Source organism: Meriones unguiculatus, chromosome 14 (genome assembly GCF_030254825.1).
Source record: "Meriones unguiculatus strain TT.TT164.6M chromosome 14, Bangor_MerUng_6.1, whole genome shotgun sequence".
Lineage (NCBI taxonomy): Eukaryota > Metazoa > Chordata > Mammalia > Rodentia > Muridae > Meriones > Meriones unguiculatus.
Window position 1 is genome coordinate 29,239,098 of NC_083361.1, and position 23,149 is coordinate 29,262,246.

Here is a 23,149-nt window from a genome sequence, read left to right on the forward strand (position 1 = left end):
AATTGTTACCTACTACGTGGTAGTCCCTAAATATTGGCTGTATTTTTCCTATACCAAAGCGTTCCTTAGTGTTTAGAAAATTCGTTGTCAAAGAGGCATGAGAATTTAGCTTTGTTGAAACAACAATAATGTAGATACTTTTATTAGCACATAATGGGTGGGGGCATATTAGTTAAAAAATTGTGGGCTTCTAAAATTTATAAAATTTCTAAAGTTGAATTGATTTCTTTATTGTCAAGTAGATTTTGAGTTATCCCAATGAAAAGAGGATGACTTAGCTAAATAATATATAAAAACAGTGTCTCTAATTTCAGCTCTAGGGGAATCTGATGTTGTCTTCTTGCCTCAGTGGGAACTTGCACTCACAATTGCACATAAGCACACACCAGCCACACATACACATAGTTAAAAGTAAAATAAGTCTTTAAAATTATTATAATTTTAAATAATTATAAATATTTAAGTAAATAGTTATTTGGACATATGGAGTAAATTTAGTATGAATTGGGTATTTCTAGAGCGAAAAGCAGTAAGTGCTAGTATAAGAAAAGCAGACAAGTGCCAACTTATCTGTGATATTGAGTCATTTTTAAAAGGCCATAATAGACCTTTCCGCTCGGCCGTTCTCCTGCGTGGAGGCAGCCATGGTACCCAGCCGGAATGGCATGATCCTTAAGCCCCACTTCCACAAGGATTGGCAGCGGCGAGTGGACACTTGGTTCAACCAGCCGGCACGCAAGATCCACTGGCGCCCCTCGCCCCGCGTCCGGTCCCATCAGGCCCATAGTGAGGTGCCCTACAGTCCGATACCACACCAAGGTCCAAGCCGGCAGGGGCTTCAGCCTGGAAGAGCTCGGGTGGCTGGTATCCACAAGAAAATGGCTTGCACCATCGGCATCTCTGTGGACCCAAGGAGGCGAAACAAGTCCACGGAGTCACTACAGGCCAGCGTGCAGCGCCTGAAGGAGTACCGCTCCAAGCTCATGCTTTTCCCCAGGAAGCCTCCTGCTCCCAAGAAGGGAGATAGTTCTGCTGAAGAGCTTAAATTGGCCACCCAGCTAACGGGACCTGTGATGCCCATCCGGAATCTCTACAAAAAGGAGAAAGCCAGAGTCATCACAGAAGACAAGAACTTTAAGGCTTTTGCCAGTCTTCCCATGGCCCGGGCCAATGCCCGGCTCTTTGGCGGCCAAGCAAAAAGGGCGAAGGAAGCTACAGAGCAAGATGTTGAAAAGAAAAAGTAATACACTGTTGGAATGTTTTAATAAGTTTTCCGTAAAGCAAAAAAAAAAAAAGGCCCTAATAGAAGCCACCTGCTTTGTATTTCTTGTTACTGTAGATTTTCATATTCACTCCAAATATAACCATTTTAGAATAATAATTTATTATTAGTATTTTAATTGGTTATTTTATAAAGGTTTGTTTTTTTTTTTTAATTATTTATGTATGTGTGTATGTGTGTCCTGCATAAGTGCATGTGCACCATTTGCAGGAGCCTGGGGAGGCCAGAAGAAGTCATCAGATGCCCTGGACCTGGAGATACAGGCAGTTGTGAGCCACCACGTGGGTGCTGAAAACTGAACCCATATCTTCTGCAAAAGTAGCCAAGCTCTTAACCACTGAACCATCGCTCCTGCCCTTGCCCCATTTAAACAACAACAACAACAAGTTGGTCTTTGGTATTTTAAAAATTTTGATACTTTAGACAAGGTGGTGATGGTGTTGAAAGAACTTTTTTACCTGTTGAGGAAATAATGAAATAATTTCATTAAGATCAAAGATATTTTCAGAGTATTTGATTTTAGTTTTGCAAAAAGCTCAAAAAATAAGTGACTCTTTAAAATTGAGGTACAGTAGCTATGGTGAAATAGTAAAATTTTGAAAACAATATTTACTAGACTTTTATATCCAGAATTTAGATTTTTTAAGTTATATTCTAACAGCAAGGCTTACATTGAGAGAAAAGAGAAAACAAGTGCACTTATGAGAATTAAATAATAGCAGACATTTAGCACTTTTTCTTAAGCAAAGCACTTTACAAACATCTTATAATATTTATAGCCTGAGATACAGAAATTTTTATTATTTTTCCCTTTCTTTCTTCTTCCTCCTTTTCTTCTCCTCCTCTTCTTCTTGGAACAGAGTTTCTCTGTGTAGCCCTAGCGATCCTGGAACTCACTCTGTAGCATAGGCTGCCCAGGAACTCGGAGAGATCAACCTACCTCTGCCTCCCCATGCCAGGATGCAAGGTGTGTGCGCCACCACACTCAGCTTCTTTGGTACCTTGAATGTATCGTTCTGTTAGTTTGCCTACATAATTTCTGCTGAGAAATTTACTGGGTATTTCTTCCTCTTTCACTTGATAATCTAATTACAATATGCTTCTTAAAATAATTTTAAAGTTGATCATTGTGTGCATAATATGAGTGGGCTCAGGTTCCATTGTGTGTGTGTTGTGTGTTGGTCAGAGGACAACCTTATGGAGTTGATTTTCTCTCTCTCTATCTTTTTGTGGGTTCTAGAGATTAAAGTCAGGTCACCAGGCTTGTATGTCACATATCTACCTTTTCAGCCATCTTGGCAGCCCTACAGTATATTTTGGTGTAGAACTGGTTAGGTTCTACTGATTGGGCTTCATGGATCTGAGGGTTCATTTTACTCTGTCTCACTAGATAGCCCTTGCTGGTCTGGGACTCCCTATGTAGGCCAAGCTGGCCTCAAACTCACAGAGATCCTCTTGCATCTTGCTTCTCGAGAGCTGGGATTAAAGGTATGTGCCACCATGCCCAGTTCAGTCAGCATTTCTTTAAGTAAACTTTTTCTTCTTTGCCTTTTCATGATGCAAATGCTTTTTACTTGATGATATCTCATAAATTCTGTAGGTTTAAACTTTTAAAATTTTACTGTATGTATTTTCCTTTACTTTTGAGAATTTCATTCATGTGTTCAATGAAAGTCTTAAGACTAGGCAGTCTCCGTCTCAGATTTTGGCTCGAGTCTTTTTTACAGGCTTTTCCTGTATTACCTTAGCTGTCCTGGACTCACTTTGTAGACTAGACTGGTCTTGAACTCACAGAAATACTCTTGCCTCTGCCTTCCTGAGTGCTGGGATCATAGGCATGTGCTACCACACCCAGCTTTGGCTGGAGTATTAAATCCTGCTTCAGCTTAGTATGATGGGGAAGTGAAAATGTGTTAAAGAAAGGTCAAGTACTAGAGACGAGCCAAGAGAAAGTTAAGCTTGCTTTATAATAACTCATTACTGAAGTAGCCAATAACCTACTTTTGTGACATAGATTCCGTAATGAAGTCATCATAGTCATCATGACTGAAGTTACCTCTGGATGGTCTACTCCCTCTCAGTACCTTTATATTGAGGAATAAGCCACACCATGAGTTTGGGTTGGGAAAAGCTCTGTTTTTACCGTCACACACAGACATGTACATATACTGCATATTTATGCTAGTTTTTATTTCTTTCTCAATTTTTGTTTGTAATACATTGAGGCTGCCATTGGGCAATAAATGGTCACATCTTCATGTGGAAGTTAAGCTTTTTGTTATTGTGAAGTGTCTCTTTGGGTAATGCATTTTACCTGAAAACGTATTTGAAATGAATAGAGGTATATAGTTTTATTTTGGTTAATATTTGCCTACTTGTCTATTAAATTTAACATTTTATTATTATTGTATTTTAGGTACTGATAATATTGCTATCAGACACATTTACATTTAAAATAGAACTGAGAGTGTAGCTCAGTGGTAGTGTTTGCCTAACACTAGTAAGGTTCAACCTTTAATCCCCAGAACCACACACACACACAAGAAGAAATCTGGAAAAAATGTCATGCTTTATGTCCATGCATTGACTTGTACGAGAATGTTTTTAATAGCTTTATTTGTAATAGACCAAACTGGAAAGAACTCACATGTCTTCCTTCAGTGCATAAGTGCATCAAACACTTGAGGTGTATCTGTATCTGCATAATAGAAGCTCTCCCATCTCCTCAAAAATAGATGTTGTATATTAATATATAAAGTTCTTCAAGTGTAGACAAATCTTTAGTGATAAAAAGAAGAGTAGCGATTGCTTAGGCATGGAGTGTGGGTTTTAAAGTAGGAACAAGTAAGAGTCAAAGATCACAAAGGCATCTAAAGAAACGTTGGGAACAAGCCAGGTGTGTGAGGCATATTAATCCCAGCATTTGGGAGGCAGAGGCAGGCAGATCTGGGGCCAGCCTGGTCTACAGAGTGAGTTCCAGGACAAAAAGGGCTACATAATAAGAGCTTGTCTTTAAAGAGGGTAGGGGGAGAGGGAGAGAGGAGGAGGAAGAGGAAGGAGAGAGAGAAAGAAACTTGAGAACTCCGGCATAGCTTGGTGGTAGGATCTGTCCTTGTCCTGCATGTTTGAGCTCTTCAGTTCTATCCTCAGCATCATCATCATTATCAACATCGTCAACAACAATAAAAACAAATCAAAAAACCACAAAAGAAAAAAGAGAGCTTGGGTAAGGCATGTTTATAATTCTGTGGGCATACTGGTGCACACCTTTAATCCCTGTACCTGATGGGGCAAAGGCAGAGATAGGTAGATCTCATGAGTTCAAGGCCAGCCTGATCTACATAAAGAATACCAGGACAGCCAGGGCTGCATAGAGACCCTGTCTTTATAATATTGATTGTGGCAATGATTATCACACTAAGACTCATCTAATTACATTTTAAGTGTGTGTATTTATTTTGTATTAATTATGCTGTAATATTGTTTTGTAAAGATTTATTTTATTTTTAATTATTTATGTATGTGGGGGGTATCTATATGTGTGAGTACAGGTACCTGTAGGATTCAGAAGAGATCGCTGAGTCTTGTGGAGCCAGAGTTACAGGCAGTTGTGAACCACCAGACAGGTGCTGGAGGTTCTTTCAAAGACCCCGTGTGATTTTAACCACTGAACTCTCTCTCCCAGCCTCATGTGCTAGTAGTCTTGAAAAAGTAAAAGACAAGTTCACTGTGATTCTGATTACCCTGCTGTGTTTCAAGTGTAGGAAGTAATCTCGGAGTTTATGTTTGGCTTCCAAAGGAAGAGTCCTTGTGAGTACAGGCTCCAAACCTTACTCCTTCCTTCTTTAACTAGAGTTCTTTTATCCTTTTATGCCCTACAGAAAAACTTTTAGCAGAATTTTCAGAATTAGCAAGTATCTAGAGAAGTGGCTTAACACACTATTCATCTTATTCCTGAGCTGATTTTCCCCCGTATCTGGGCTTTGGGTTTTGTTTGTTTGTTTCTTTTGGTTTGGGTCGTGACGACTCGTGAATGGCTTTAATCAGATGATTTAAACCATTTGTCTAGCTTTTGTATTTTTTTTTACACAGTTGGAAAGTTATTCTAAATTACTGATTCAACATTAGAAATGGAAGTCATACAGTTTAAATCTAGCATTTTCAGTGTTTTAATGTTTTGAAACAGTTTCATGGAGATAAGGTAACCTTGAATACATAGAGAGCCACTTGCCTCTGTTTATTTATTTTTGAGATTATATACCTCTGTCCTTAGATATTATTCATTTTTATTTCATCTATATTTTTTCTGGTTAGATGAAAATTATTATATTCTAAAGGAAACTGTTAAACGTCTTGGACAGTGAGTAGGTAGCTGCAGCAGTAGCTCAGGAATTCTGTCATAGGTTAAGATAGCTCTAGGCCAGGGTGGGCCTAAGAGCCCAGTTACTGGTAGTTACTGAAGAATCATGTCCAGCTAGAGAAATGTTGGATTATCGACATGAGAATATCTCACTAAGTTTCAAAAATGGCAGAAGGCCATAGAGATGTGGGCTTTATATAACTTTTAGTTAGTTAGTGGTCTGACTAGGTATCTTATTGTTCACTTGGAAAAGGGAGTATAATTAGGTATATTCCTGAAAAACAGTAAAAAAAAACCTGGTACTTATGAATGTTTGTAAAGAGTTAATAACTTGATTAAGATTATTTTAATATATGTAAGCAAAGTAATTGTCATAGACATTACCAGTGATGAGCTTGACCTATTTCTTCTTTTATGTAGAGACTAGTTCTGTAGAGCTTCTGTGTGACTAATTTTAGCCAATGGAGTAAGAGGAAAGGATGATTTTGTTCTAGGCTGAGACATTTAATAGGTATTATTCCACCATATTCTTTCTTTTACTAACCTGAAAGCACACATTTTACTTTTTTTTCCAGCCAACACAGAAGGATGGTTCCTTCTATTTTGGATATGTACATACTTTTCATTGTAGAGGATGATCCCCTTCAGATGACACAAGTTAAATTAAAAATAGGTAATTTAAATAGGGTACTTTGAGCCAGGCAGTGGGGACACAAACCAATAATCCCAGCACTTGGGAGGCAGAGGCAGGTAGATCTATGAGTTTGAGGCCAGCCTGCTCTGCAAAGCAAATCCAGGACAGCCAGAGCTATACAGAGAAACCCTATCTTGAAAAACCTAAATAAACAAACAAACAAATAGGGGGCTTTGATTTCTACGTTTTGAAAGGGGATACATAGTAACTGTACATATATTTGAGGTACAATATAATGTTTTCCTTTATTGTTTTTTGAGACAGGGGTTTTCTGTGTAGCCCTGGCTGTCCTGGAACTCACTCTGTAGACCAGACCAGGCTGGCCTCAATTCAAGAAGAGATCCACCTGCCTCTGCCTCCTGAGTGCTGTGTTTAAAGCATGTGCCTAGATCAATATGATGTTTTGATAACCTGTGTTCTTTGTATGATGGTCAGGGTAATTAGCATATCTGTTAACTCAGAAATTTGTTCTTGTTGATTGATTGATTGATTTTGATGAGCACATTAGAACACTGATTAAGTGAAATACCCTGGTGGGGGGATACATGTTTGGTTTCAGAGTCCCATGTTTACAGTATCAAAATGAAAAGTAAAATTGAAGTTCTCAAAACAGTAAGAATTTTCTTTGTTTATTATTGTTTAAATATCATCATATTGGTATTTGCTAATTTTTTTCTCATGAGTAACTAAGGAAAAATCCAACAGAACATGTAAATTGGAAAATAAAACATTTGTATAGAAATATTATAATTATTTTATATCTAGATCTTACAGATAATGATAAATGCATGTTAGATCACTATATTTATTGGTCTTTGGAGAATAAAGGATCAATGAGGTGGGTTAGGAGTGTGGATTTGTTTTGAATAAAGCAGGATAGGGCAAGTCTCCTCAGCACTGTGAGACCTGACAGTCTTGGGTGATCTGGTGTGGTGCTCTGTAGGAAAGACTGTGGAATCCATAGGAGGAAATCATCACAGCTGTGTACTAAAGCAGTTCTTTGTCCATTAGTTGAGAGAGAGGTGGTTGGGAAGTTTTTTACTTTGGCCAGAAAGCTGAGGCTTGATACTAATTTTCCTTCCCTGCAGTTAATCCTAAGTTCTTTCATGAAAAGAAATCTAAGTGATTTATTTTGTTGACTGATGTACTGATTATTGTTTTTTAAAGTACATACTTTTGTATATTTATTAATTTTAAAGATGTTTGTATGCTATGTGTGCGTGCGTGCTCATAGAGGACACAAGAGGGTGTCAGATTCCCTGGGCCAGCAGTTACAGGTGGCTGTGAACCCTCTGAAGTGGATGCTGGGTTACAAACTCTGGTCCTCTGTGCTAGCCTAACCACGGAGTCATCTCTTCATCCCCTGTAAATTATTTACAGGAGTTAAGAAAACGTGGATTAAGTAGATTCTTTGTAGTTACAATTGCTAGCATAAGATTATGAAAGATGAGTTACTGAAGTGCAGGGCTAGGACAGCTTTTAAACAATGATTAGGACTTAATACTTAAAATGTAAGTAGATCTGTCAAACTGATCAAAATGAAGAGAGTTGATAAAAGTATAAGTACTACTCTGTAAGCAAAATTTTAAGAGTTAAAATTCATGTAGCAGCATGGAACTTTTAAATAACATAATAGAGTAAGTTGAAAGATGAAAATAAATTGTAAAAGTAGATCTTCAGAGGTAGTTAACTTCGTAAAATATTTGCTTAAAGGATGTTGTGGCAGTTAAGAGCACTTACTGTTCTTGCATAGGGCCTAGTTTCTGTTCCCAGCACCCACATGGGGCGTACAATCACTTGTAACTACAATTTCAAGGTATACGACACCCTCTTTTGGCCTCTGTGGGCTCCTGCTCAGTGCACATAAATTTTGGCAGGTACACGTATGTCCATAGCCACGCAGAAATAAATTTAAAAAACTTAAAAATGGAGTACTGTGGACCATTTATGTTTCCAATATTCTATACCATAGATAACACCTCTGATCCTGTTATAGTGGGGTTTCCTAGATGGAAATTTTGTTCCCTTGGTCACTCTGAGACTCTCCAGACTATGAATAAAGTAGCACAAATGAACAAATTAATCACTGTCTATCAGGAAACTAAGCACAAGGAGATGAGTTCTAGAAGGACTTGATACTGTTTTAGAAGTAACAGGATTTACTGATATCAAGGAGACTTGATATCAAATGAAAGAATCATTTCCCAGCCTCTATAAAGATTCTCTGAAGTTGGAGTACAGACGGTTGTGAAATGCCGTGTGGGTGCAGAGTATCAGACCTGTGTCCCCTGCAGGAGCAGCCAATGTTCTTAATTTCTTAAGTTTCCCTTCAGCCCTGAGAACCCTAGTTTGGTAGGCATGGATATTTAAAATACTTTGAAACATTACTAATTAGTCACTTTATATTTTGCCAGTAAATTTGTAGTAACAGGATATATGAGTGTTTTGTTGCTGCTGTTGTTTTTATGTGGTGCTGGAGTTTGATTCCAGGGTGTTGCGTAGGCTACACAAAGCACGTGCCCTGCCACTGAGCTGTGCCTGGCCTCTGTTATTGTTAAAAGCCCAGCTGGTGGTTGGCCTTATTCAGGTTGGTATTTGCCAACTTAATAAGTGGTATCATTTTAATTTACTATAAATATTCATTCTAGAATGATGAAATGTTTCTGCAAGTAGTAAAATAGTTTCCCTTGGGATGATGATAAAAGTCATCTGCACACAGTGTAAACACTTTCGTGGTAAGACAGATGCACTGAGTTTTTTTTTTAGCTAATCATTTTATGTGTGTGTGCATTTCTGTGTATGTATACCACCTGTGTGTGGGTACTTGCAGAGTCTAGAAGAGGGTGTCTGATCCCTTGGAGCAGGAGTCACAGTTGTTTGTAACCCCCACCACATTTAAGTACTGGGAACCAAATTCAAGTTTTTTTGCAAGAACAGCAAGCACTCTCAAATGCTGAGCCATCTTTCCAGACTCAGAAGAGTGTTCGTTATATAATTAGATAACAGAAGGCAAGAACCCCGCACCTCCCCTCTTCCTTTCTCTCTATCCCAGTAATAAAGTCATTGTTATCTGGAACTCCCACAGAGATAATAAAAGAAATCAAAATAGAATACTTATTAGGAAATACATTTCTATTTATAACAGCACAAATACAACTTCCCTGACCAACCTTTAGGAACAGAGAGTACTTTTGTTTTGGATTTAGATGTTTACTATTTTCTCAAGAACAAATTTATACTACTTAACTGCTTTTTTGATAGGAAATTGGGTTTTCAAAATATGATATCTATTAATAAACAATTTATGTGGCATTATTTCATATTCCATTTGGGTGTTTTTATGAAATGGAGATGTTTTTATTTTGAAATTTACTTACTTGAAATTATTAAATATTGTTGATAATATTCCCTCTCTCCCTGTCTCTTTCTTTTGGGTTTGCTAGGGATCAAACTCAGGGCCTTGTATGTGCTAAGTAAGTGCTCTGCACTGCACTCTATCCCTCCCCTGGATAATATTCTTGGATTGATTTGCCTTAAAGTATATTTTTGACTTGGACCATTTGGAAGATTGCTAGTGATATAGATTTTTTTTTAAATTAGTTTTAAAAGTTTCATTCTTTTCTGAGTAACATTTTATACTAAGTAATACGGATTTGCAAAAAGGAAATGTTTTATTTTCTTTAATTTTTTGTCTGTTTTATTTATTTTTAAACTTTTTGTTGATTCTTTGTGAGTTTCACATCATGTACAACCCCATTTACCTCCCCATTCTTTTGTATCTGTCCTCTGCCCTTTGCAACCTCCCCCCAAAAGAAAATAAAAAAGAAAAATAAAAAAATAAGCAAAATGAAGTATAGAAAAAAAAATCTTGTAGAAGCTGTGGTGTGTCACAGTGTTTCCCACAGTATACCCTTTTGTCCACACATTTCTTTGCTTGCAAATGTTTATTGCAATGAGTCATTGGTCTGGTATGAGGCCTCTGGCTTCTGCTACACGATCAATACTGGATCCTCACCAATATTATCCAGGGGAAGGATACAGCTCAGTGTACAGTTCTTGCTTAGCACATACAAGGCCCTGAGTTTGAACCCTAGCATACAAGTTTAAAAAGAGAGAGAGAGAGAGAAAGAGAAGGAAAGAGGTAATATTATCAACAATCTTTAATAATTTCAATTAACAAACTAAAAACATCTTGGCTATCCTGTTGTTGCCCTGTGTCATGGATATCCTAGAGCTTTGGATCTTCAGGACTGGTTCTTTCACAAGCTCTAGCAGTTCATAGTTGAGGTAGATTTTAGGGTGCGGCAACTCAAAGCCCTGGACTGGTAGCTGAGCTGCTCAGCCCACCCATTCTTCTGCGCTCTCACGACCAGGGGGAGCTCTCCAGCATTGCCCCAGCTAGCTCACCCAGTGCCACAGCCAGCAAGGGGCAGCGTTAGCGCTCCTGCTCTCATGACATCTGGGCTGGCTTTCCTGACTGCCTCAGGTAGGGAGGGCATATCACCCTTGCTCATGCTGTCTCAAAGATGAGTGCCAGGGCCAGCTGTCCCCACTCACACTGTCTGTGCTGGCTCACCCACGCTCCCACTACCAGGACTAGCTCTATTGTACTGCCTCGGCGAGGTGCTGCAGTAATAAGGGGCAGGTCCAGCCCCCCTGTTTTCATGATCCTAGGACCAGCTCTCCTCACTGCCCATGTGGTGAGGGGCAAGGAAAAGGGGTTGGAGCTGGGATGGGGGTGAGGGTAGAGGAGGGTATCACCTCAGTGCCTATGCCACCACACAGCAGACACAGCAGATGTGAGACCAGCTCTCATGCTCATGCCCTCAGGGCTGGCTCACCTGAACCAGCGCCACCTGCCCAAGTGAGGAGCAATGCCTGCTCTCTGGAGTGCTGCAGCTGTGAGAGGTGGGGCAAGCTCTCCAGAGTGCCCCAGCCAGTGAGGGGCAGGGCCAGCTTTGCACCTTTGGACATCTACAGGATCCCAGGGAATCCCAAGCTGCAGCCTAGACCAGGGATGTCTGCACTGTCTTTAGTTGTAATGTGATAATGGACATCGACACAGACCCCTGCTGCTGCATGGCCACAGACCCAGACATGACCCTCAGAGGCAGCACAGACTGGGGCTTTACCGTGGCCTCGGGTGGCTGGGCAGGCTACTAAAAACAGGCTACTCCTTTCCACCCTTGTGTCTCTAGCTCCACTTCTCTTTATAATGCTCAAACCGTCTCACTTCTTTTTCTCTTCCATCTGTCTCCCAAATACTTGTGCATTGTAGTGGCTCCTGCTGAGGGCAGGCCACATGACTGGTGGGCCTGTAATTTTCTGTGTAGACTAGGCTGACCTCGAACTCAAGAGATTCACTTGCCCCTGCCTCTAGAGTGCTGGGACTTAGGGCATGCACCAGGATGCCCCATAATTAGTCTTTAACAGTTGAAAAGCAGTGATGTCAAAAAACGAATAGACATTTTGTTACTCCACTGCCCACCATCCCCATGTTTTGGAGCTTTCTAGATTTTGTTGGAGATAACATTTTTTCCTGCCTTATAGATTTTGAGTAAGATAATATGGCAGCGTAAAACAGTTGCAACCTTAACCTTAGGACACAAGGTGTCAGGAAACATTTTTGAAAGAAGTTGATACTTGAATTGACTCTTATAAAATCTCTAAGAGTTAATTTGGTCTTGAGCAACTAGTGTAATGGGTAAATTAGAGAGTATGTAAAAGTGACATTATATTTAAAGATGAGTGAATGACCGTTTGGGGGATCTATGAACAGGGTTTTGAATGTAGAGCTTCTAGACATAGAAGATAATTAGGTTCACATTATTAGGAAGCCTACCTATCTTGAATATGATGAGAAATTAGTTAGCTGGAGTAGCATGAATTACAAATTATAGTGGTGTTTGGGGGAAAATAATTTGGAAGGGTTAACAGGAAAGTCCAGGGGAATGTAATCGAAAGACATTGTAATCCATGCAAGAAATGGTAAAGAAATGCTATAGTTTAAAATATAAGGCATTTATAGTTGATGCTAAAGGCCAGATGATCATGCTAGTATGAACTGTGGGAGCAGTGAAGTGGTTGTGAGTTAGCAGTTTGTGTGGTGCTGTTCTGATAGTGGTGCTTCTCAGTCGCACGCTCACAGTAGCTTCCTTTTTGGAAGCCTTCAGCATTGATGGTAGTAGTTTTAGTGGTTCTGTGGCTAGGAGTTGTTTCTTAGAAGTTACTGTCGCCGGGGCCTGCTTCTTCTCTTTTTCCAGTGAATTTGTGAGCATGCAAGATGCTTGTAGTAAGTATATTTTTGCCCAGGTTACCTATGCTGGGTTTTGATCCGTGTTAATACTCTAATTGGTCATAACGGAAACTGATTGGTGGGCTGCAGATGGAAGGGTGACTGGTAGTTCTTCTGTGGCTGTTAGTGGGAAAGGTTGCTTAAGTTTTCATCTGTGGTCACTGAAATAAAGTCCTGGCAAAGCATTAGTGGACTGAATAGTGGTATATTTTAGGAGATACAGGATTATAAGGATTATGGGAGGATTGTGGTTTTTAACTCTATAGCAGAGTTTAAAGCTTATTTCTCTATAAGATATTTAGAAATATTTGGTGACATTTTTGGTTATAATAACAAGGGGAGAGAGTGTAATTTAGAGCTAGTATATAAAGAGCCAGGATGTTGCTGAATAATATTGTTTCCTTTTCTCTCCTACCGCAGTGATTTGACCCAAACTGTCAGTAGTATTGAGCCAAGAAACTATGGTTTAAAGAAAGCCAGTTTCTTTAAAATGGTCACAGTTTTAAAATCATGGCTGGTTATGGTTAGAGAACTAAGGAATTCTGTCGTTAGCCTAAAACAGTCTTTTATATTATATAATTCATAGAATTATCAGATCCCGAATCACGTCCTGAGTCTGACCCAAGTTATTCAGCTATACTTAGACTGAGCTCAGAGCTTTGTCAGACCTTTTACATTTATAAGGGTGGGTTATTGAGAATGACTATGTTTCCAAGAATTGAATCGCTAAGAATTGGGAATATTTGGATGTTTTAGTTTTTTTTTTTTTTTTTTTTGAGACAGTGTCTTATAGTAGCTTAATCTAGCCTTAAGCTTACGAGGTAACTCATGCTGGCCTTGAATTCCTGACACTCCCCACTTCCTACCTCCATCTTCCAAGTGCTAAGGTTATAAATGTGTACTACACCTGGCTAACTTCTAAGTATTCTTCTTCTGTAGCTTTTTTAAATTTCTCCTCGCCAGCTGTTCTTACTCGATTCTATTGCTGTGACAAATGCCATGGCCAAAAGCAACTGAGGAGAGGAAAGGTTTATTTCAGTTTACACTTCGAAGGAATAGTTCCTCACTGAGGGAAGTTGTGGCAGGAACCATGAAGGATGGGTGCTTAACGGCTCACCCATTGACTTAGCTAGCTCTTTTCCAGGTTCACCTTTCTAGGAATGAGGCTGCCCACAATGGGCCAGGCTCTCTCATAGCAATCATAAAGCAAGACAATCTCTCACAGACTTTGCCACAGACTGTCTGATCAAGGCATTCTTCAGTTGAGGTTCCCTCCTCCCAGGAGACACTAAGATGTGTCAAGGTGACAGTGCACATTAACTAGGGTACCAGCAGAAGCAACAGCTTCTCTTCCCTTAACTGCAACAGTGGGTTCCCTTTGCCTAAAGGCACCATAGTGGCCTCACTTCTCCCCTGCCCCTTTCTTTAAGAAATGGTCTTGATATGTATACAGCCCAAGTTGACCTCAGACTCACTGTGTAGCCGAGCTTGGCTTTGAACTCATGATCCTCTTGTTTCAGTTTCCCAAGTGCTGGGATTATAGATGTCTACAATCACATTTGGCTTGGCCTTGCTTCTTTTTTTTTTTTTAATTTTTTAAAAAAAAATTATTTTATGTGTATTTAGTGTGAAGGTATCAGATCCCTTGAAATTGGTGTTACAGACAGTTGTGAGCTGCCATGTGGGTGCTGGGAATTGAACCCAGGTCCTTTGGAAGAACAGACAGTGCTTTTAACCACTGAGCCATCTCTATAGCCCCCATGGCCTTGCTACTTAAAGTCATAGCCATTTCATTGTCATTGCACTTAATGGCCTTCAGAACAGCTAAAGTCAGATCTCACTGGTGAGAGACAAGTTTTATGTTTTGAAAGAATTACAGAATGGTTTTATTAATTTATATTAGCAGACCCCCAGGGAGTATATATAAAAGGAGGAATCTGATTTTAATAGGCTGAATTTATTAATACAGGTTATCCTGTAGAGTTTTAGATTTGGTACTTATCTAGACAATTGAAACTGTTTCTAATTGCTTGTTTGATTGACAGACATCTAATTTCATTCTTGATCTACATTTAATAAAATTGAGATACCAACTGGCTGTGGTGGTACATGCCTGTGATCTCAGCATACAGGAAACAAAAGCAGGAGGATGACATGTTTGAGGCAGCCTAGGTAAAATAGCAAGAATGCTGTCTCAAGAAACAATGGGGAGTTGACTAGGTAGAATGCTTACCTAGCAGGCCTGATGCCCTGATTGGGTCCCCAGCACCGAATAATCCAGGCATAGTGGCACATTTATGCAGTTTCAGCACTTGGGAAATATAGGAGGATCTAAAGTCAAGTTTATCCTGGGCAGCATACAGAGTTGGAGGGCATTTTGGGATACGTGAGAGTCTGTCTCAAACAAAACATACAAGCAAACAGAGCAAATACTGAAATGGAAGACTTAGGAAGTTAGGCCTGTTTGGGGTAGAATTATTATGTGAAACTGACTTCTTACTTTCTGGCCTTAGAGGCCTATGTAATCCATACTGAATGATGCTTATTGTAATTATATTGTTCACCACAAATGTTCTCTGCTACTTTCAAGAAGGTACAGTGGTGAGGGGACTACTGTCGTCCTTAAAAAGTGCTGTTGTGATTGTCTTCTCTGGCTTTGGGATGAATGTGAAAGATTTTGCTACTAAAGTGGCCACCTGAATTCAGTGGAAACTTGGATGAGCAGAGACAAGGAGTAGACCTGAATCAATATAAGCATGGCAGGCATAGTTACCAGGTGCACAAGTGAGCAAAATTCCAAGAACTGACATGGAAGGATGCTCTCTCAGGTCTTATTTGGTTGGATAACAGAATACAAATAAATAAAACCAGAACACATGAAGTTTGATGACTTTAGGTTAATTTTCAGTCACTGTGATGGAATTACCCAGCCTTGTGCCTTGTTATTATTTCATAGATCTAGAACTCCTTGAAGAAAGGAGACAGGGTACTTTCTTGTTTAGAAGAGATTGTTATGATATTACGCCTAAGTACAATCAGTTTCCTTCATAGCTTTCTATAAAGGAAGGGACTTTTGGTCATGTACAAGACTAACTATATCAGGGAAAGGAAAAAATACTTAAACCTCCCCAAAATTATTAGAACTTAAACTAGTGACTCAAGATTAGTGTATTTCCAACAGTGGGATGAATGCTTCCAGCAGTCAGAGACTGCAGCTTTGCCTTGGGTTTTACAGTAGCTTCATGGAACCATAAATTCATTATATGAATTAAAAAAAATCTTAGTGTATATTTAGAATAAATATATTCATTAGCTGAGAGAAACTCTCAGTTGTCTTCCATATTTATGGCCTAAGGACCACAGTGATCAGAAGAGTAGAGTGTAACCCACTGCTGTTCCTTTTATCAAAGCAATCTCCATTGCGAATCCTAGAAATTAATTCTGTGTTGAAGATGTGGAATGTTTAAGTTTCATTGAACTCTTGCTTTGCTAATGTAGAGGCTTTTAAATTTATACTACTCCTTTTGATTCTTGTGTCCTACATATGATCTCTTTGCTGGAAATAGATTCTGATAGCCGGTAATCAGACCAAAATATATTAAAGACTAAATAATAGAGCCTCAGAAAGAGCTAGCAGTATATTACAGCAACACTATATTGTCTCCCTGGCTAGGGTGGTTTTTTGGTTCTTTGCCATAATTTAGTCTATAGGAATTTTGTTTATTCACCATCCAGTTTTATACTATAGTGGTTCTGTATAGAATGACGTCATGTTGATCCATAAGACGTTCTGCTAGAAAGCCAATAAAGCACAGCACAGTGAAGAGAGGGGTGTGCACTCCATAAAACTAACAACATTACAGCACAGTGAATTTTTTGAGATTGTAATGTTTTGGGTATGATGGATTATCTTTCTGACATATAAGATACTTTATGTTTTTTTTATATTTTCTAATGTCCAAAATATAATAACTGTGGTTTTGTTGTCTTCAAAGTTAGCATATTAAAGTATACCATCGTAACCACTTTACTATATAATGCACAAAGCTACCATTGGGTTGCTACATGGCAGGCTCTGACAGGAGAGTGACAGTTTAGAACTCATTAATTTTGAAGTTAACTTCTTTGAAAAGGACTGTTAGCTTGATGTTGTACTTGATAGAGAACAAATGTTCAAATACTGCATGTGAGTGATATGAACTTCCTTCGTAGGACAGAGTTGGCAGTTTCTGCCATCAAATAGAAATGGTCTATGTGGGACTGGGCAAAATGCAAGAATGTAAGAGCAGATATACATTGAATAAGCAAGAGGACCTTTTTGTATTGCTAGCTTTCTCACAACCCACCTCCATGGCTCTATTTCTGGAGAATTTACTCTGTACTTTGCTAACAGATAGTTTTGTATGCTATGTTGACACTTGTCAATTTAAGAGAAGATTCTGATAGAAATTGCCAATTGTCTGTTAATATCTATCCTATCTTTGTTTAGACATAAAACTTTTTTCCCTCCAACACTGTTGTCAATTAAGAGACTTCCTTGGAATTGGCTATGATCATGGTTTAGATCTGTGATATATGTAAGCAAATATGCTTTTCAGAAATTTTCCTTAATTTATTGTTGCCTTTCTTCTCAGTTTCTATGTGAAACATAGTTAGGCCTGGACATATTCTCAAGGTTAAAGGGAGGAGATGGCATGTTCTAGGCCAGCCTTGGCAACTTGTGAGATCTTAGCATTAACAGGCTCTATTAGCAAAAACACTATCCCAAACCAACGAAGAAGTGAAAGACATAGTTGTAATATTCTTATATGGTCCGAAAATCATGGAATGATTTTGATCTAGGGAACTATCATGATGAACTTCAATTTTGGGGATCTTATTTTCACAGTTTTAGAAACTTGAGCATGAGTTGCAGTGCAGTGAAAAGGGAAGCCAGGAGATACTAAGCTATTGTCCAATGAGAGTTTACATTGTTGGAGTGATTGTGAATGATACTAGCAGGAGGAACATGGTTAGTGATATTTAAAAAACACATTTGATAAGGTTTTCTTAAAAAGAAATTGTCAACGTAGATTTTGTAGCAGCACCTCAACCGCTGCCTACCTTTCTTCCTTCATGAAGAGGGTGTTTTAATTTGGTAGGATAATATAATCTAAGCAACTCTATGAAAAGTCAGGTCAATATTTAGTTTTAATTATATACTCTTAAAATTTTGCTCTGTGTGGGTATAAATTATATTTTTTAGTGCAGGTGGGCATATACCATGGGACATGGATGGTTGTCAGAGGTCAGAGTTGTTTTTCTGCTTTCACTTTAGGTTGTGGGGTAAAGCTCAAGTACTTAAGCAAGTACTTTTAGCCACTGAACTTGTCTCATTGGCCCATCAGTTTATATTCTTTTGCCACTGGTTTTTGGTTTTGACATTTACTCTCTAAGTTGTGGTTGGATTTATATGCATTCTGAGTTTACAAAGATAAAGTCATGTAAAATTCATATGTATTATGTGCGCTGCTGTTTTTGAAGAAGCCAGTTTTAGTATACTGCACAAGTGTACTGTATAGAGAGTGGTGGGCACGGCCATAGCAGAATTGTCTGCCCGATTCAGTTTTTAATGGCGTGTTCTGTTCTTTATGCATTGTGTTCAGTAGGTATTCTTGGCCCGGGATGGGACAGGTATAGCTCAGGTGGTAGAGTGTTTGACCAGCATTCAGGAACCCTGAAGTTGTTGCCCAGTCACTGCTTAACTGGGCATAATTGCATGTGTCTGCAATATCAACACTTAAGCGGTAGAAGGAGGAGGACTAGAGACTCAAGGTCGCCCTCAGCTATGTAGGGAGTTTGAGGCTTGCTTAGGGTACAGGAGATCCTGGCTCAGGGAGGAAAAAAAAAAGTCTTCTCACTTAGTTTGTAAAAGCCCATGGCTCCTTGCCAAGTTTAACTTGGGGGAAAAAATAAGTTTGTGCATTCCAAATAAATCTTTTGAATAATGGGAGATTATGATGAAAAATTGGAAAATCACATTACATTCCTACCTGCATTGTTGAATAGCCACAAAAAGACTTGTTTTAGTTGAAATAAACAGATTCCTTTCATTAAATGCAAAGTAGTTGAGATAGGAAAGCCTTTTGTAGAATGACTTCCTGCATTCTTTCTATTAGTCAATGAATAGTTTTTCCCTCTTACCCTTTGGAAATGGGTTCGTACAGACAGTTAGATTTACTTACTTTGTTGAGGAGGTTTGAGTTTCTAGTAATTTTGGCATTGTTACACAAGCCTTCTGGAAAGTAAGAGGATGACATTTAAAAACATGTTATTTACTCAAAAGCAAATTTTATAAATTAAGAGTGGGTAATTTGGGCATTGTAAAATTAAGTTTCTTTTGATTAACCTGTAGCATACTAAGATGAATAAGTTAATTCTGTATATTCCAGATGCCAGAAGTTTTGTTTTCTTTGCTTTTTAGTATTGTGCTTTTGTTGAAGCCTTTTCCTTGGTGGTAGATGTCTCAGAGAGAAAGAGAATAGATTTGAGTTTGGGGATAGGATAAAGTAAGAGGAGTGGAACTAACATCAGGAATATATTGCTACATTTTAAACTTGACTTTTTTTTCTTTTGAAAGGAAAACAGTCTCATACTAATATTGGTGATATATTTTATGGCAGTATTTTCTGGAAGGGCTACTTGAGTAATAGGAATACAGTAAGTAACAGGCATAGAGGTTTTTATTTTTATTTGTTTTTGTTTTTTCAGGCAGGGTTCTCTGTGTAGCATTGATTGTCCTGGACTGTCTTTGTAGACCAGGCTGGCCTCGACCTCACAGACATCCTCCTGCCTCTGCCTTCCTGAGTGCTGAGAATCAAGTTGTGAGCCAATACTCCCAGTTTAGGCATGGAGGTTTTCGTTTTGTTTTGTTTTGTTTGAGACAGAATTTCTCTGTGTAGCCTTGGATCTCCTGGAACTTACTCTGTAGACCAGGCTAGCCTTGAACTGACAGAGTAGGCATTGAGTTTTTAAAGGAATGTCATATTGATTAAAGAAATAGAACAGGTGTTCTGGGGATGTAGCTTAGTTGGTAAAGTGCCTGTTTTTTATATGCCCAGGACCTTGTGTTCAGTACTTCTCACTGCATAAACCTGGCATGGTTTCACATGCTGTAATCCTAGCACTCAGAAAGCAGAGGAAGAGCATCAGAAGTTCAAGGTCATTTTAGACTACATAGGGATGTGGAGGCAAGTCTCCATGCTCTTAAAAAAAAAAAATAAATAAAAAGAAGGAAGAAAAGAAAGAGAACAAGGATTTAATCTTGAGTTTTATAAAAATTATTTATTAGGATCAGTGACATGAGTTGAAATGTTTACAGTTGAAAGAAAAAAGTTTACTTGGGCCACAGTGGCACAGGCCTGTAATCCCAGCACTACAGGAGGCAGTGATCTCTGTGAGCTCGAGGCAAGCCTGGTCTACAAAGTGAGTCCAAGATAGCCAAGGCTACACAGAGTAACCTTGTCTTGAAAAAAAAAAAAGTTTAGAGACTGGGGAGCATATTAGAGGGAAGAAGCAAGTTTTGTTGCTTTGTAAATAGGGTCTCACTGTGTAACCCTGGCTGGCCCACACTTACTCTGTAGGCCAGCATGCTTTGAACTTGTGGCAGTCCTTCTTTCCCAATCTCTCAAGCATAGGGTTATATATGTGTACTGCCATGACAGTCTTGAGACAGATTTTTGTTGGCTCTATTTAAGCATTTCTTTGTAAATACATATTCTATGGATTAATGGCCAGATTTATCCAGTATGGCTCCAGAGGGGAGATTGTGACCAACAGATATAGATACTAGTTTTTAAAAAAATTTCTCCCATGAAATGAAATTAAAAGCCAACTGCTGTAATGAAATATGAGGCTGGAGAGATGTCTGAGTGGTTAAGAGCACTGTCTGCTCTTCTAGTGTTCCCAGGTTAAATTCCTAGCATCTACATGGTGCCTCACAATCTCCGTGACTTCAGTTCCAGGATGTTCGATGCCTTCTTCTGGACTCCGCTGGCACAAGGCAGAAGAGTACACATGTAGTGCACAGACAGATATGTAAGCAAAATACCCATAAAATTAGAAAAAGAAGATTAACTAATCGTCTTCTCAAGAGGCTGTATCAAATTACTGTAAATATAAGCCTCACATATATTGTAAATACAATATAGTAAAAGGGGGAGTTTTAAAACAATTTAGTTTTTCACACTTTTAAAGGCTTGAAGATCAAAGTTGAGATCTAAGTAAAGTTAGATTCTTCTAGGTTTCATGCCAAATCCTGCCTTGGAACGTGGCTACTGGAAGACCTTGGCATTTTTGACGTATGGTTTCATCACACCAGTCTTTGCTGTTCATCTTCATGTGGCATTTCCTCTGTGTTTGTCTTGTTTCTGTTTCTTTTTTTTATGACACTAGTCATTGGACTTGGGTCCACTCTAATCCAGTGTGACCTCATCTTAACCAGTTTTATCTACAAAGACATTATTTCCAAATAAAGTTTTATTCTGAGTATTTAGGTTATTGTAGGTAGATAATTCAGCCTAGTACACCAAATAACAGAATGCATGCCATATATTCTGGGACTTGGAGGGAGTCTAAAGTTATTTAAATTCATCTAAACATACCTATCTTGAAATTGTAATACAAAAGGAACACATGGAAAACACCAGGGATGTGGAGAGAAAGTAATTCTCCTCAGACTTTAATGGACAGACATGGAAAAGACCAGGGATGTGGGGAGAAAGTAATTCTCCTCAGACTTTAATGGACAGAGACGGCTTCCTGGTTTATGTTCACTTGTATTTAGTGTCGCTTAGGAGGGTCATTTGCAATTTGGGGTTTTCATAATAAAGCTACCATAAATGCATGTCATTGTTCTTTCATTTCGTCTGAGTGATATGGCTGTATCATACAGTGTATGTATGATTAACTTAAGAATTCTTCGAAGTACTTGGTTTGGTGAATTTTGCTAAGTGAACATACTTCTGTAATCAGTGAACAGATAAACACAACAGGAGCAGTACATTAGAAACTTCTCCCCCCTTCAAGTCATTAGCATCCACTGAGAGATTAATGTTAGCAAATATTTTTTTCTAGTAGGATTTTTAATTTTTCTTCTTTAACATGGGGGTGGTGGTGGTATATACTTTCTCGTCTGCAAGGATATCATTATTTAAATTTATTGTGTAGAAGATAAGGAACTTCCGTTCAGTCAGCTGAACAGATTGATACCATAGCAGATTCAGCTTCTAGTATGCAGAACAGACATGACCAACTGAAAAAAATATGGTTTCATTAAAAAGTTTTTTTTTTTTTACCTTATGAAAGTATAATTTTACCAAACATCATTCACCACATGTAAAACACTGTTAAAGCCAGGCAGTGTGGTGCAGGCCTTTAGTCCTAGCACTCTAACCATCATAGCTGGTATGTGTGCAGGTGTTGCCGGTACATGTGGAGTTTAGAGTTCCACATCAAGAGTGTTTTTTAATTGTTTTCCACCTTATCTTTAGAGACAGGATCTCTTAATGAATCTAGAGCTGGCTAATTTGGCTAGACTGGCTGGCCAGCAAGCCTCAAGGATCCTCCCATCTCAGCTTCCCCAATTTTGACATTATAGGTGTGTCAACATGCCTGGGGTTGGTGCTGGGGAGTGAACTCAGATTGTTATGCTTATAGAGCAAGTACTTTACCCATCGGGTCACCTCTTCAGCTCCTAGTTAAGCATTTTTAACAATATCCCTCAATTTAATTTGTCTGATATTTTTTGATGATTAGGTTAGGGTTGTGATTTTGGGGATTATTATCACAGATGATTTGTTTTCTTTTTATTGCCTCAGAGACTACACAGTGCGACATCACTGGTGATGATCTTGATCACTTGGTTAATGTTGGTATATGCTAGGTTTCTCAGTTGTTGCTCTGTTTTTCTCTTGCTAGGGCTTATTATTTGGAAATAAGTCTCAAGGGAGGAACATTATGGTTCACCTCCTGGAGGGCAAATACATCTGTATGAATTCTATTCAGAACACTTATGTTTTCTTTGTCCATATTTGTTCATGTAATCACTTACTGATTCAGTTAAGGACTTACGTACATTTATATTTATGCTTTGTTACACCAGAGACGTTATAGGTTATTACTTAGAAATTTTGGATGCTCTTTGAGGTTCCTTGCTTTTTCTTCTTTTTTTAAAAAAATAACTTATTTTAATTTTGTGTGCATTGGTGTTTAGCCTGCATGTATGTCTGTATGAGGATGTCAGCTCTTAGGATAACAAACTGTTGTGGTGCTGGGAGTTGAACCCGGGTCCTCTGGAAGAGCAGTCAGTGCTCTTAACTGCTGAGGTCCAACCCTGCTTCCTCCTCCTCCTCTTCTTCCTCCTCCTCCTCCTCTTCCTCCTCCTCCTCTTCTTCTTCTTCTTCTTTTTGGCTTTTCGAGACAGAGTTTCTCTATGTAGCCTTGGTTGTCCTGGACTTGCTTTGTAGTGCAGGCTGCCTC

The 23,149-nt window shown here is 38.8% G+C and overlaps 1 protein-coding gene and 1 pseudogene across 2 annotated transcripts in view; both read left to right on the forward strand.

Moving 5' to 3' along the window:
• The window catches only part of Sbf2 (SET binding factor 2), a 331,059-nt gene that overhangs the window by 18,797 nt on the left and 289,113 nt on the right, over window positions 1-23,149 (forward strand). The gene's annotated exons all lie outside the window — the stretch shown is intronic.
• LOC132647032 (large ribosomal subunit protein eL13-like) lies at window positions 190-4,530 on the forward strand (annotated as a pseudogene).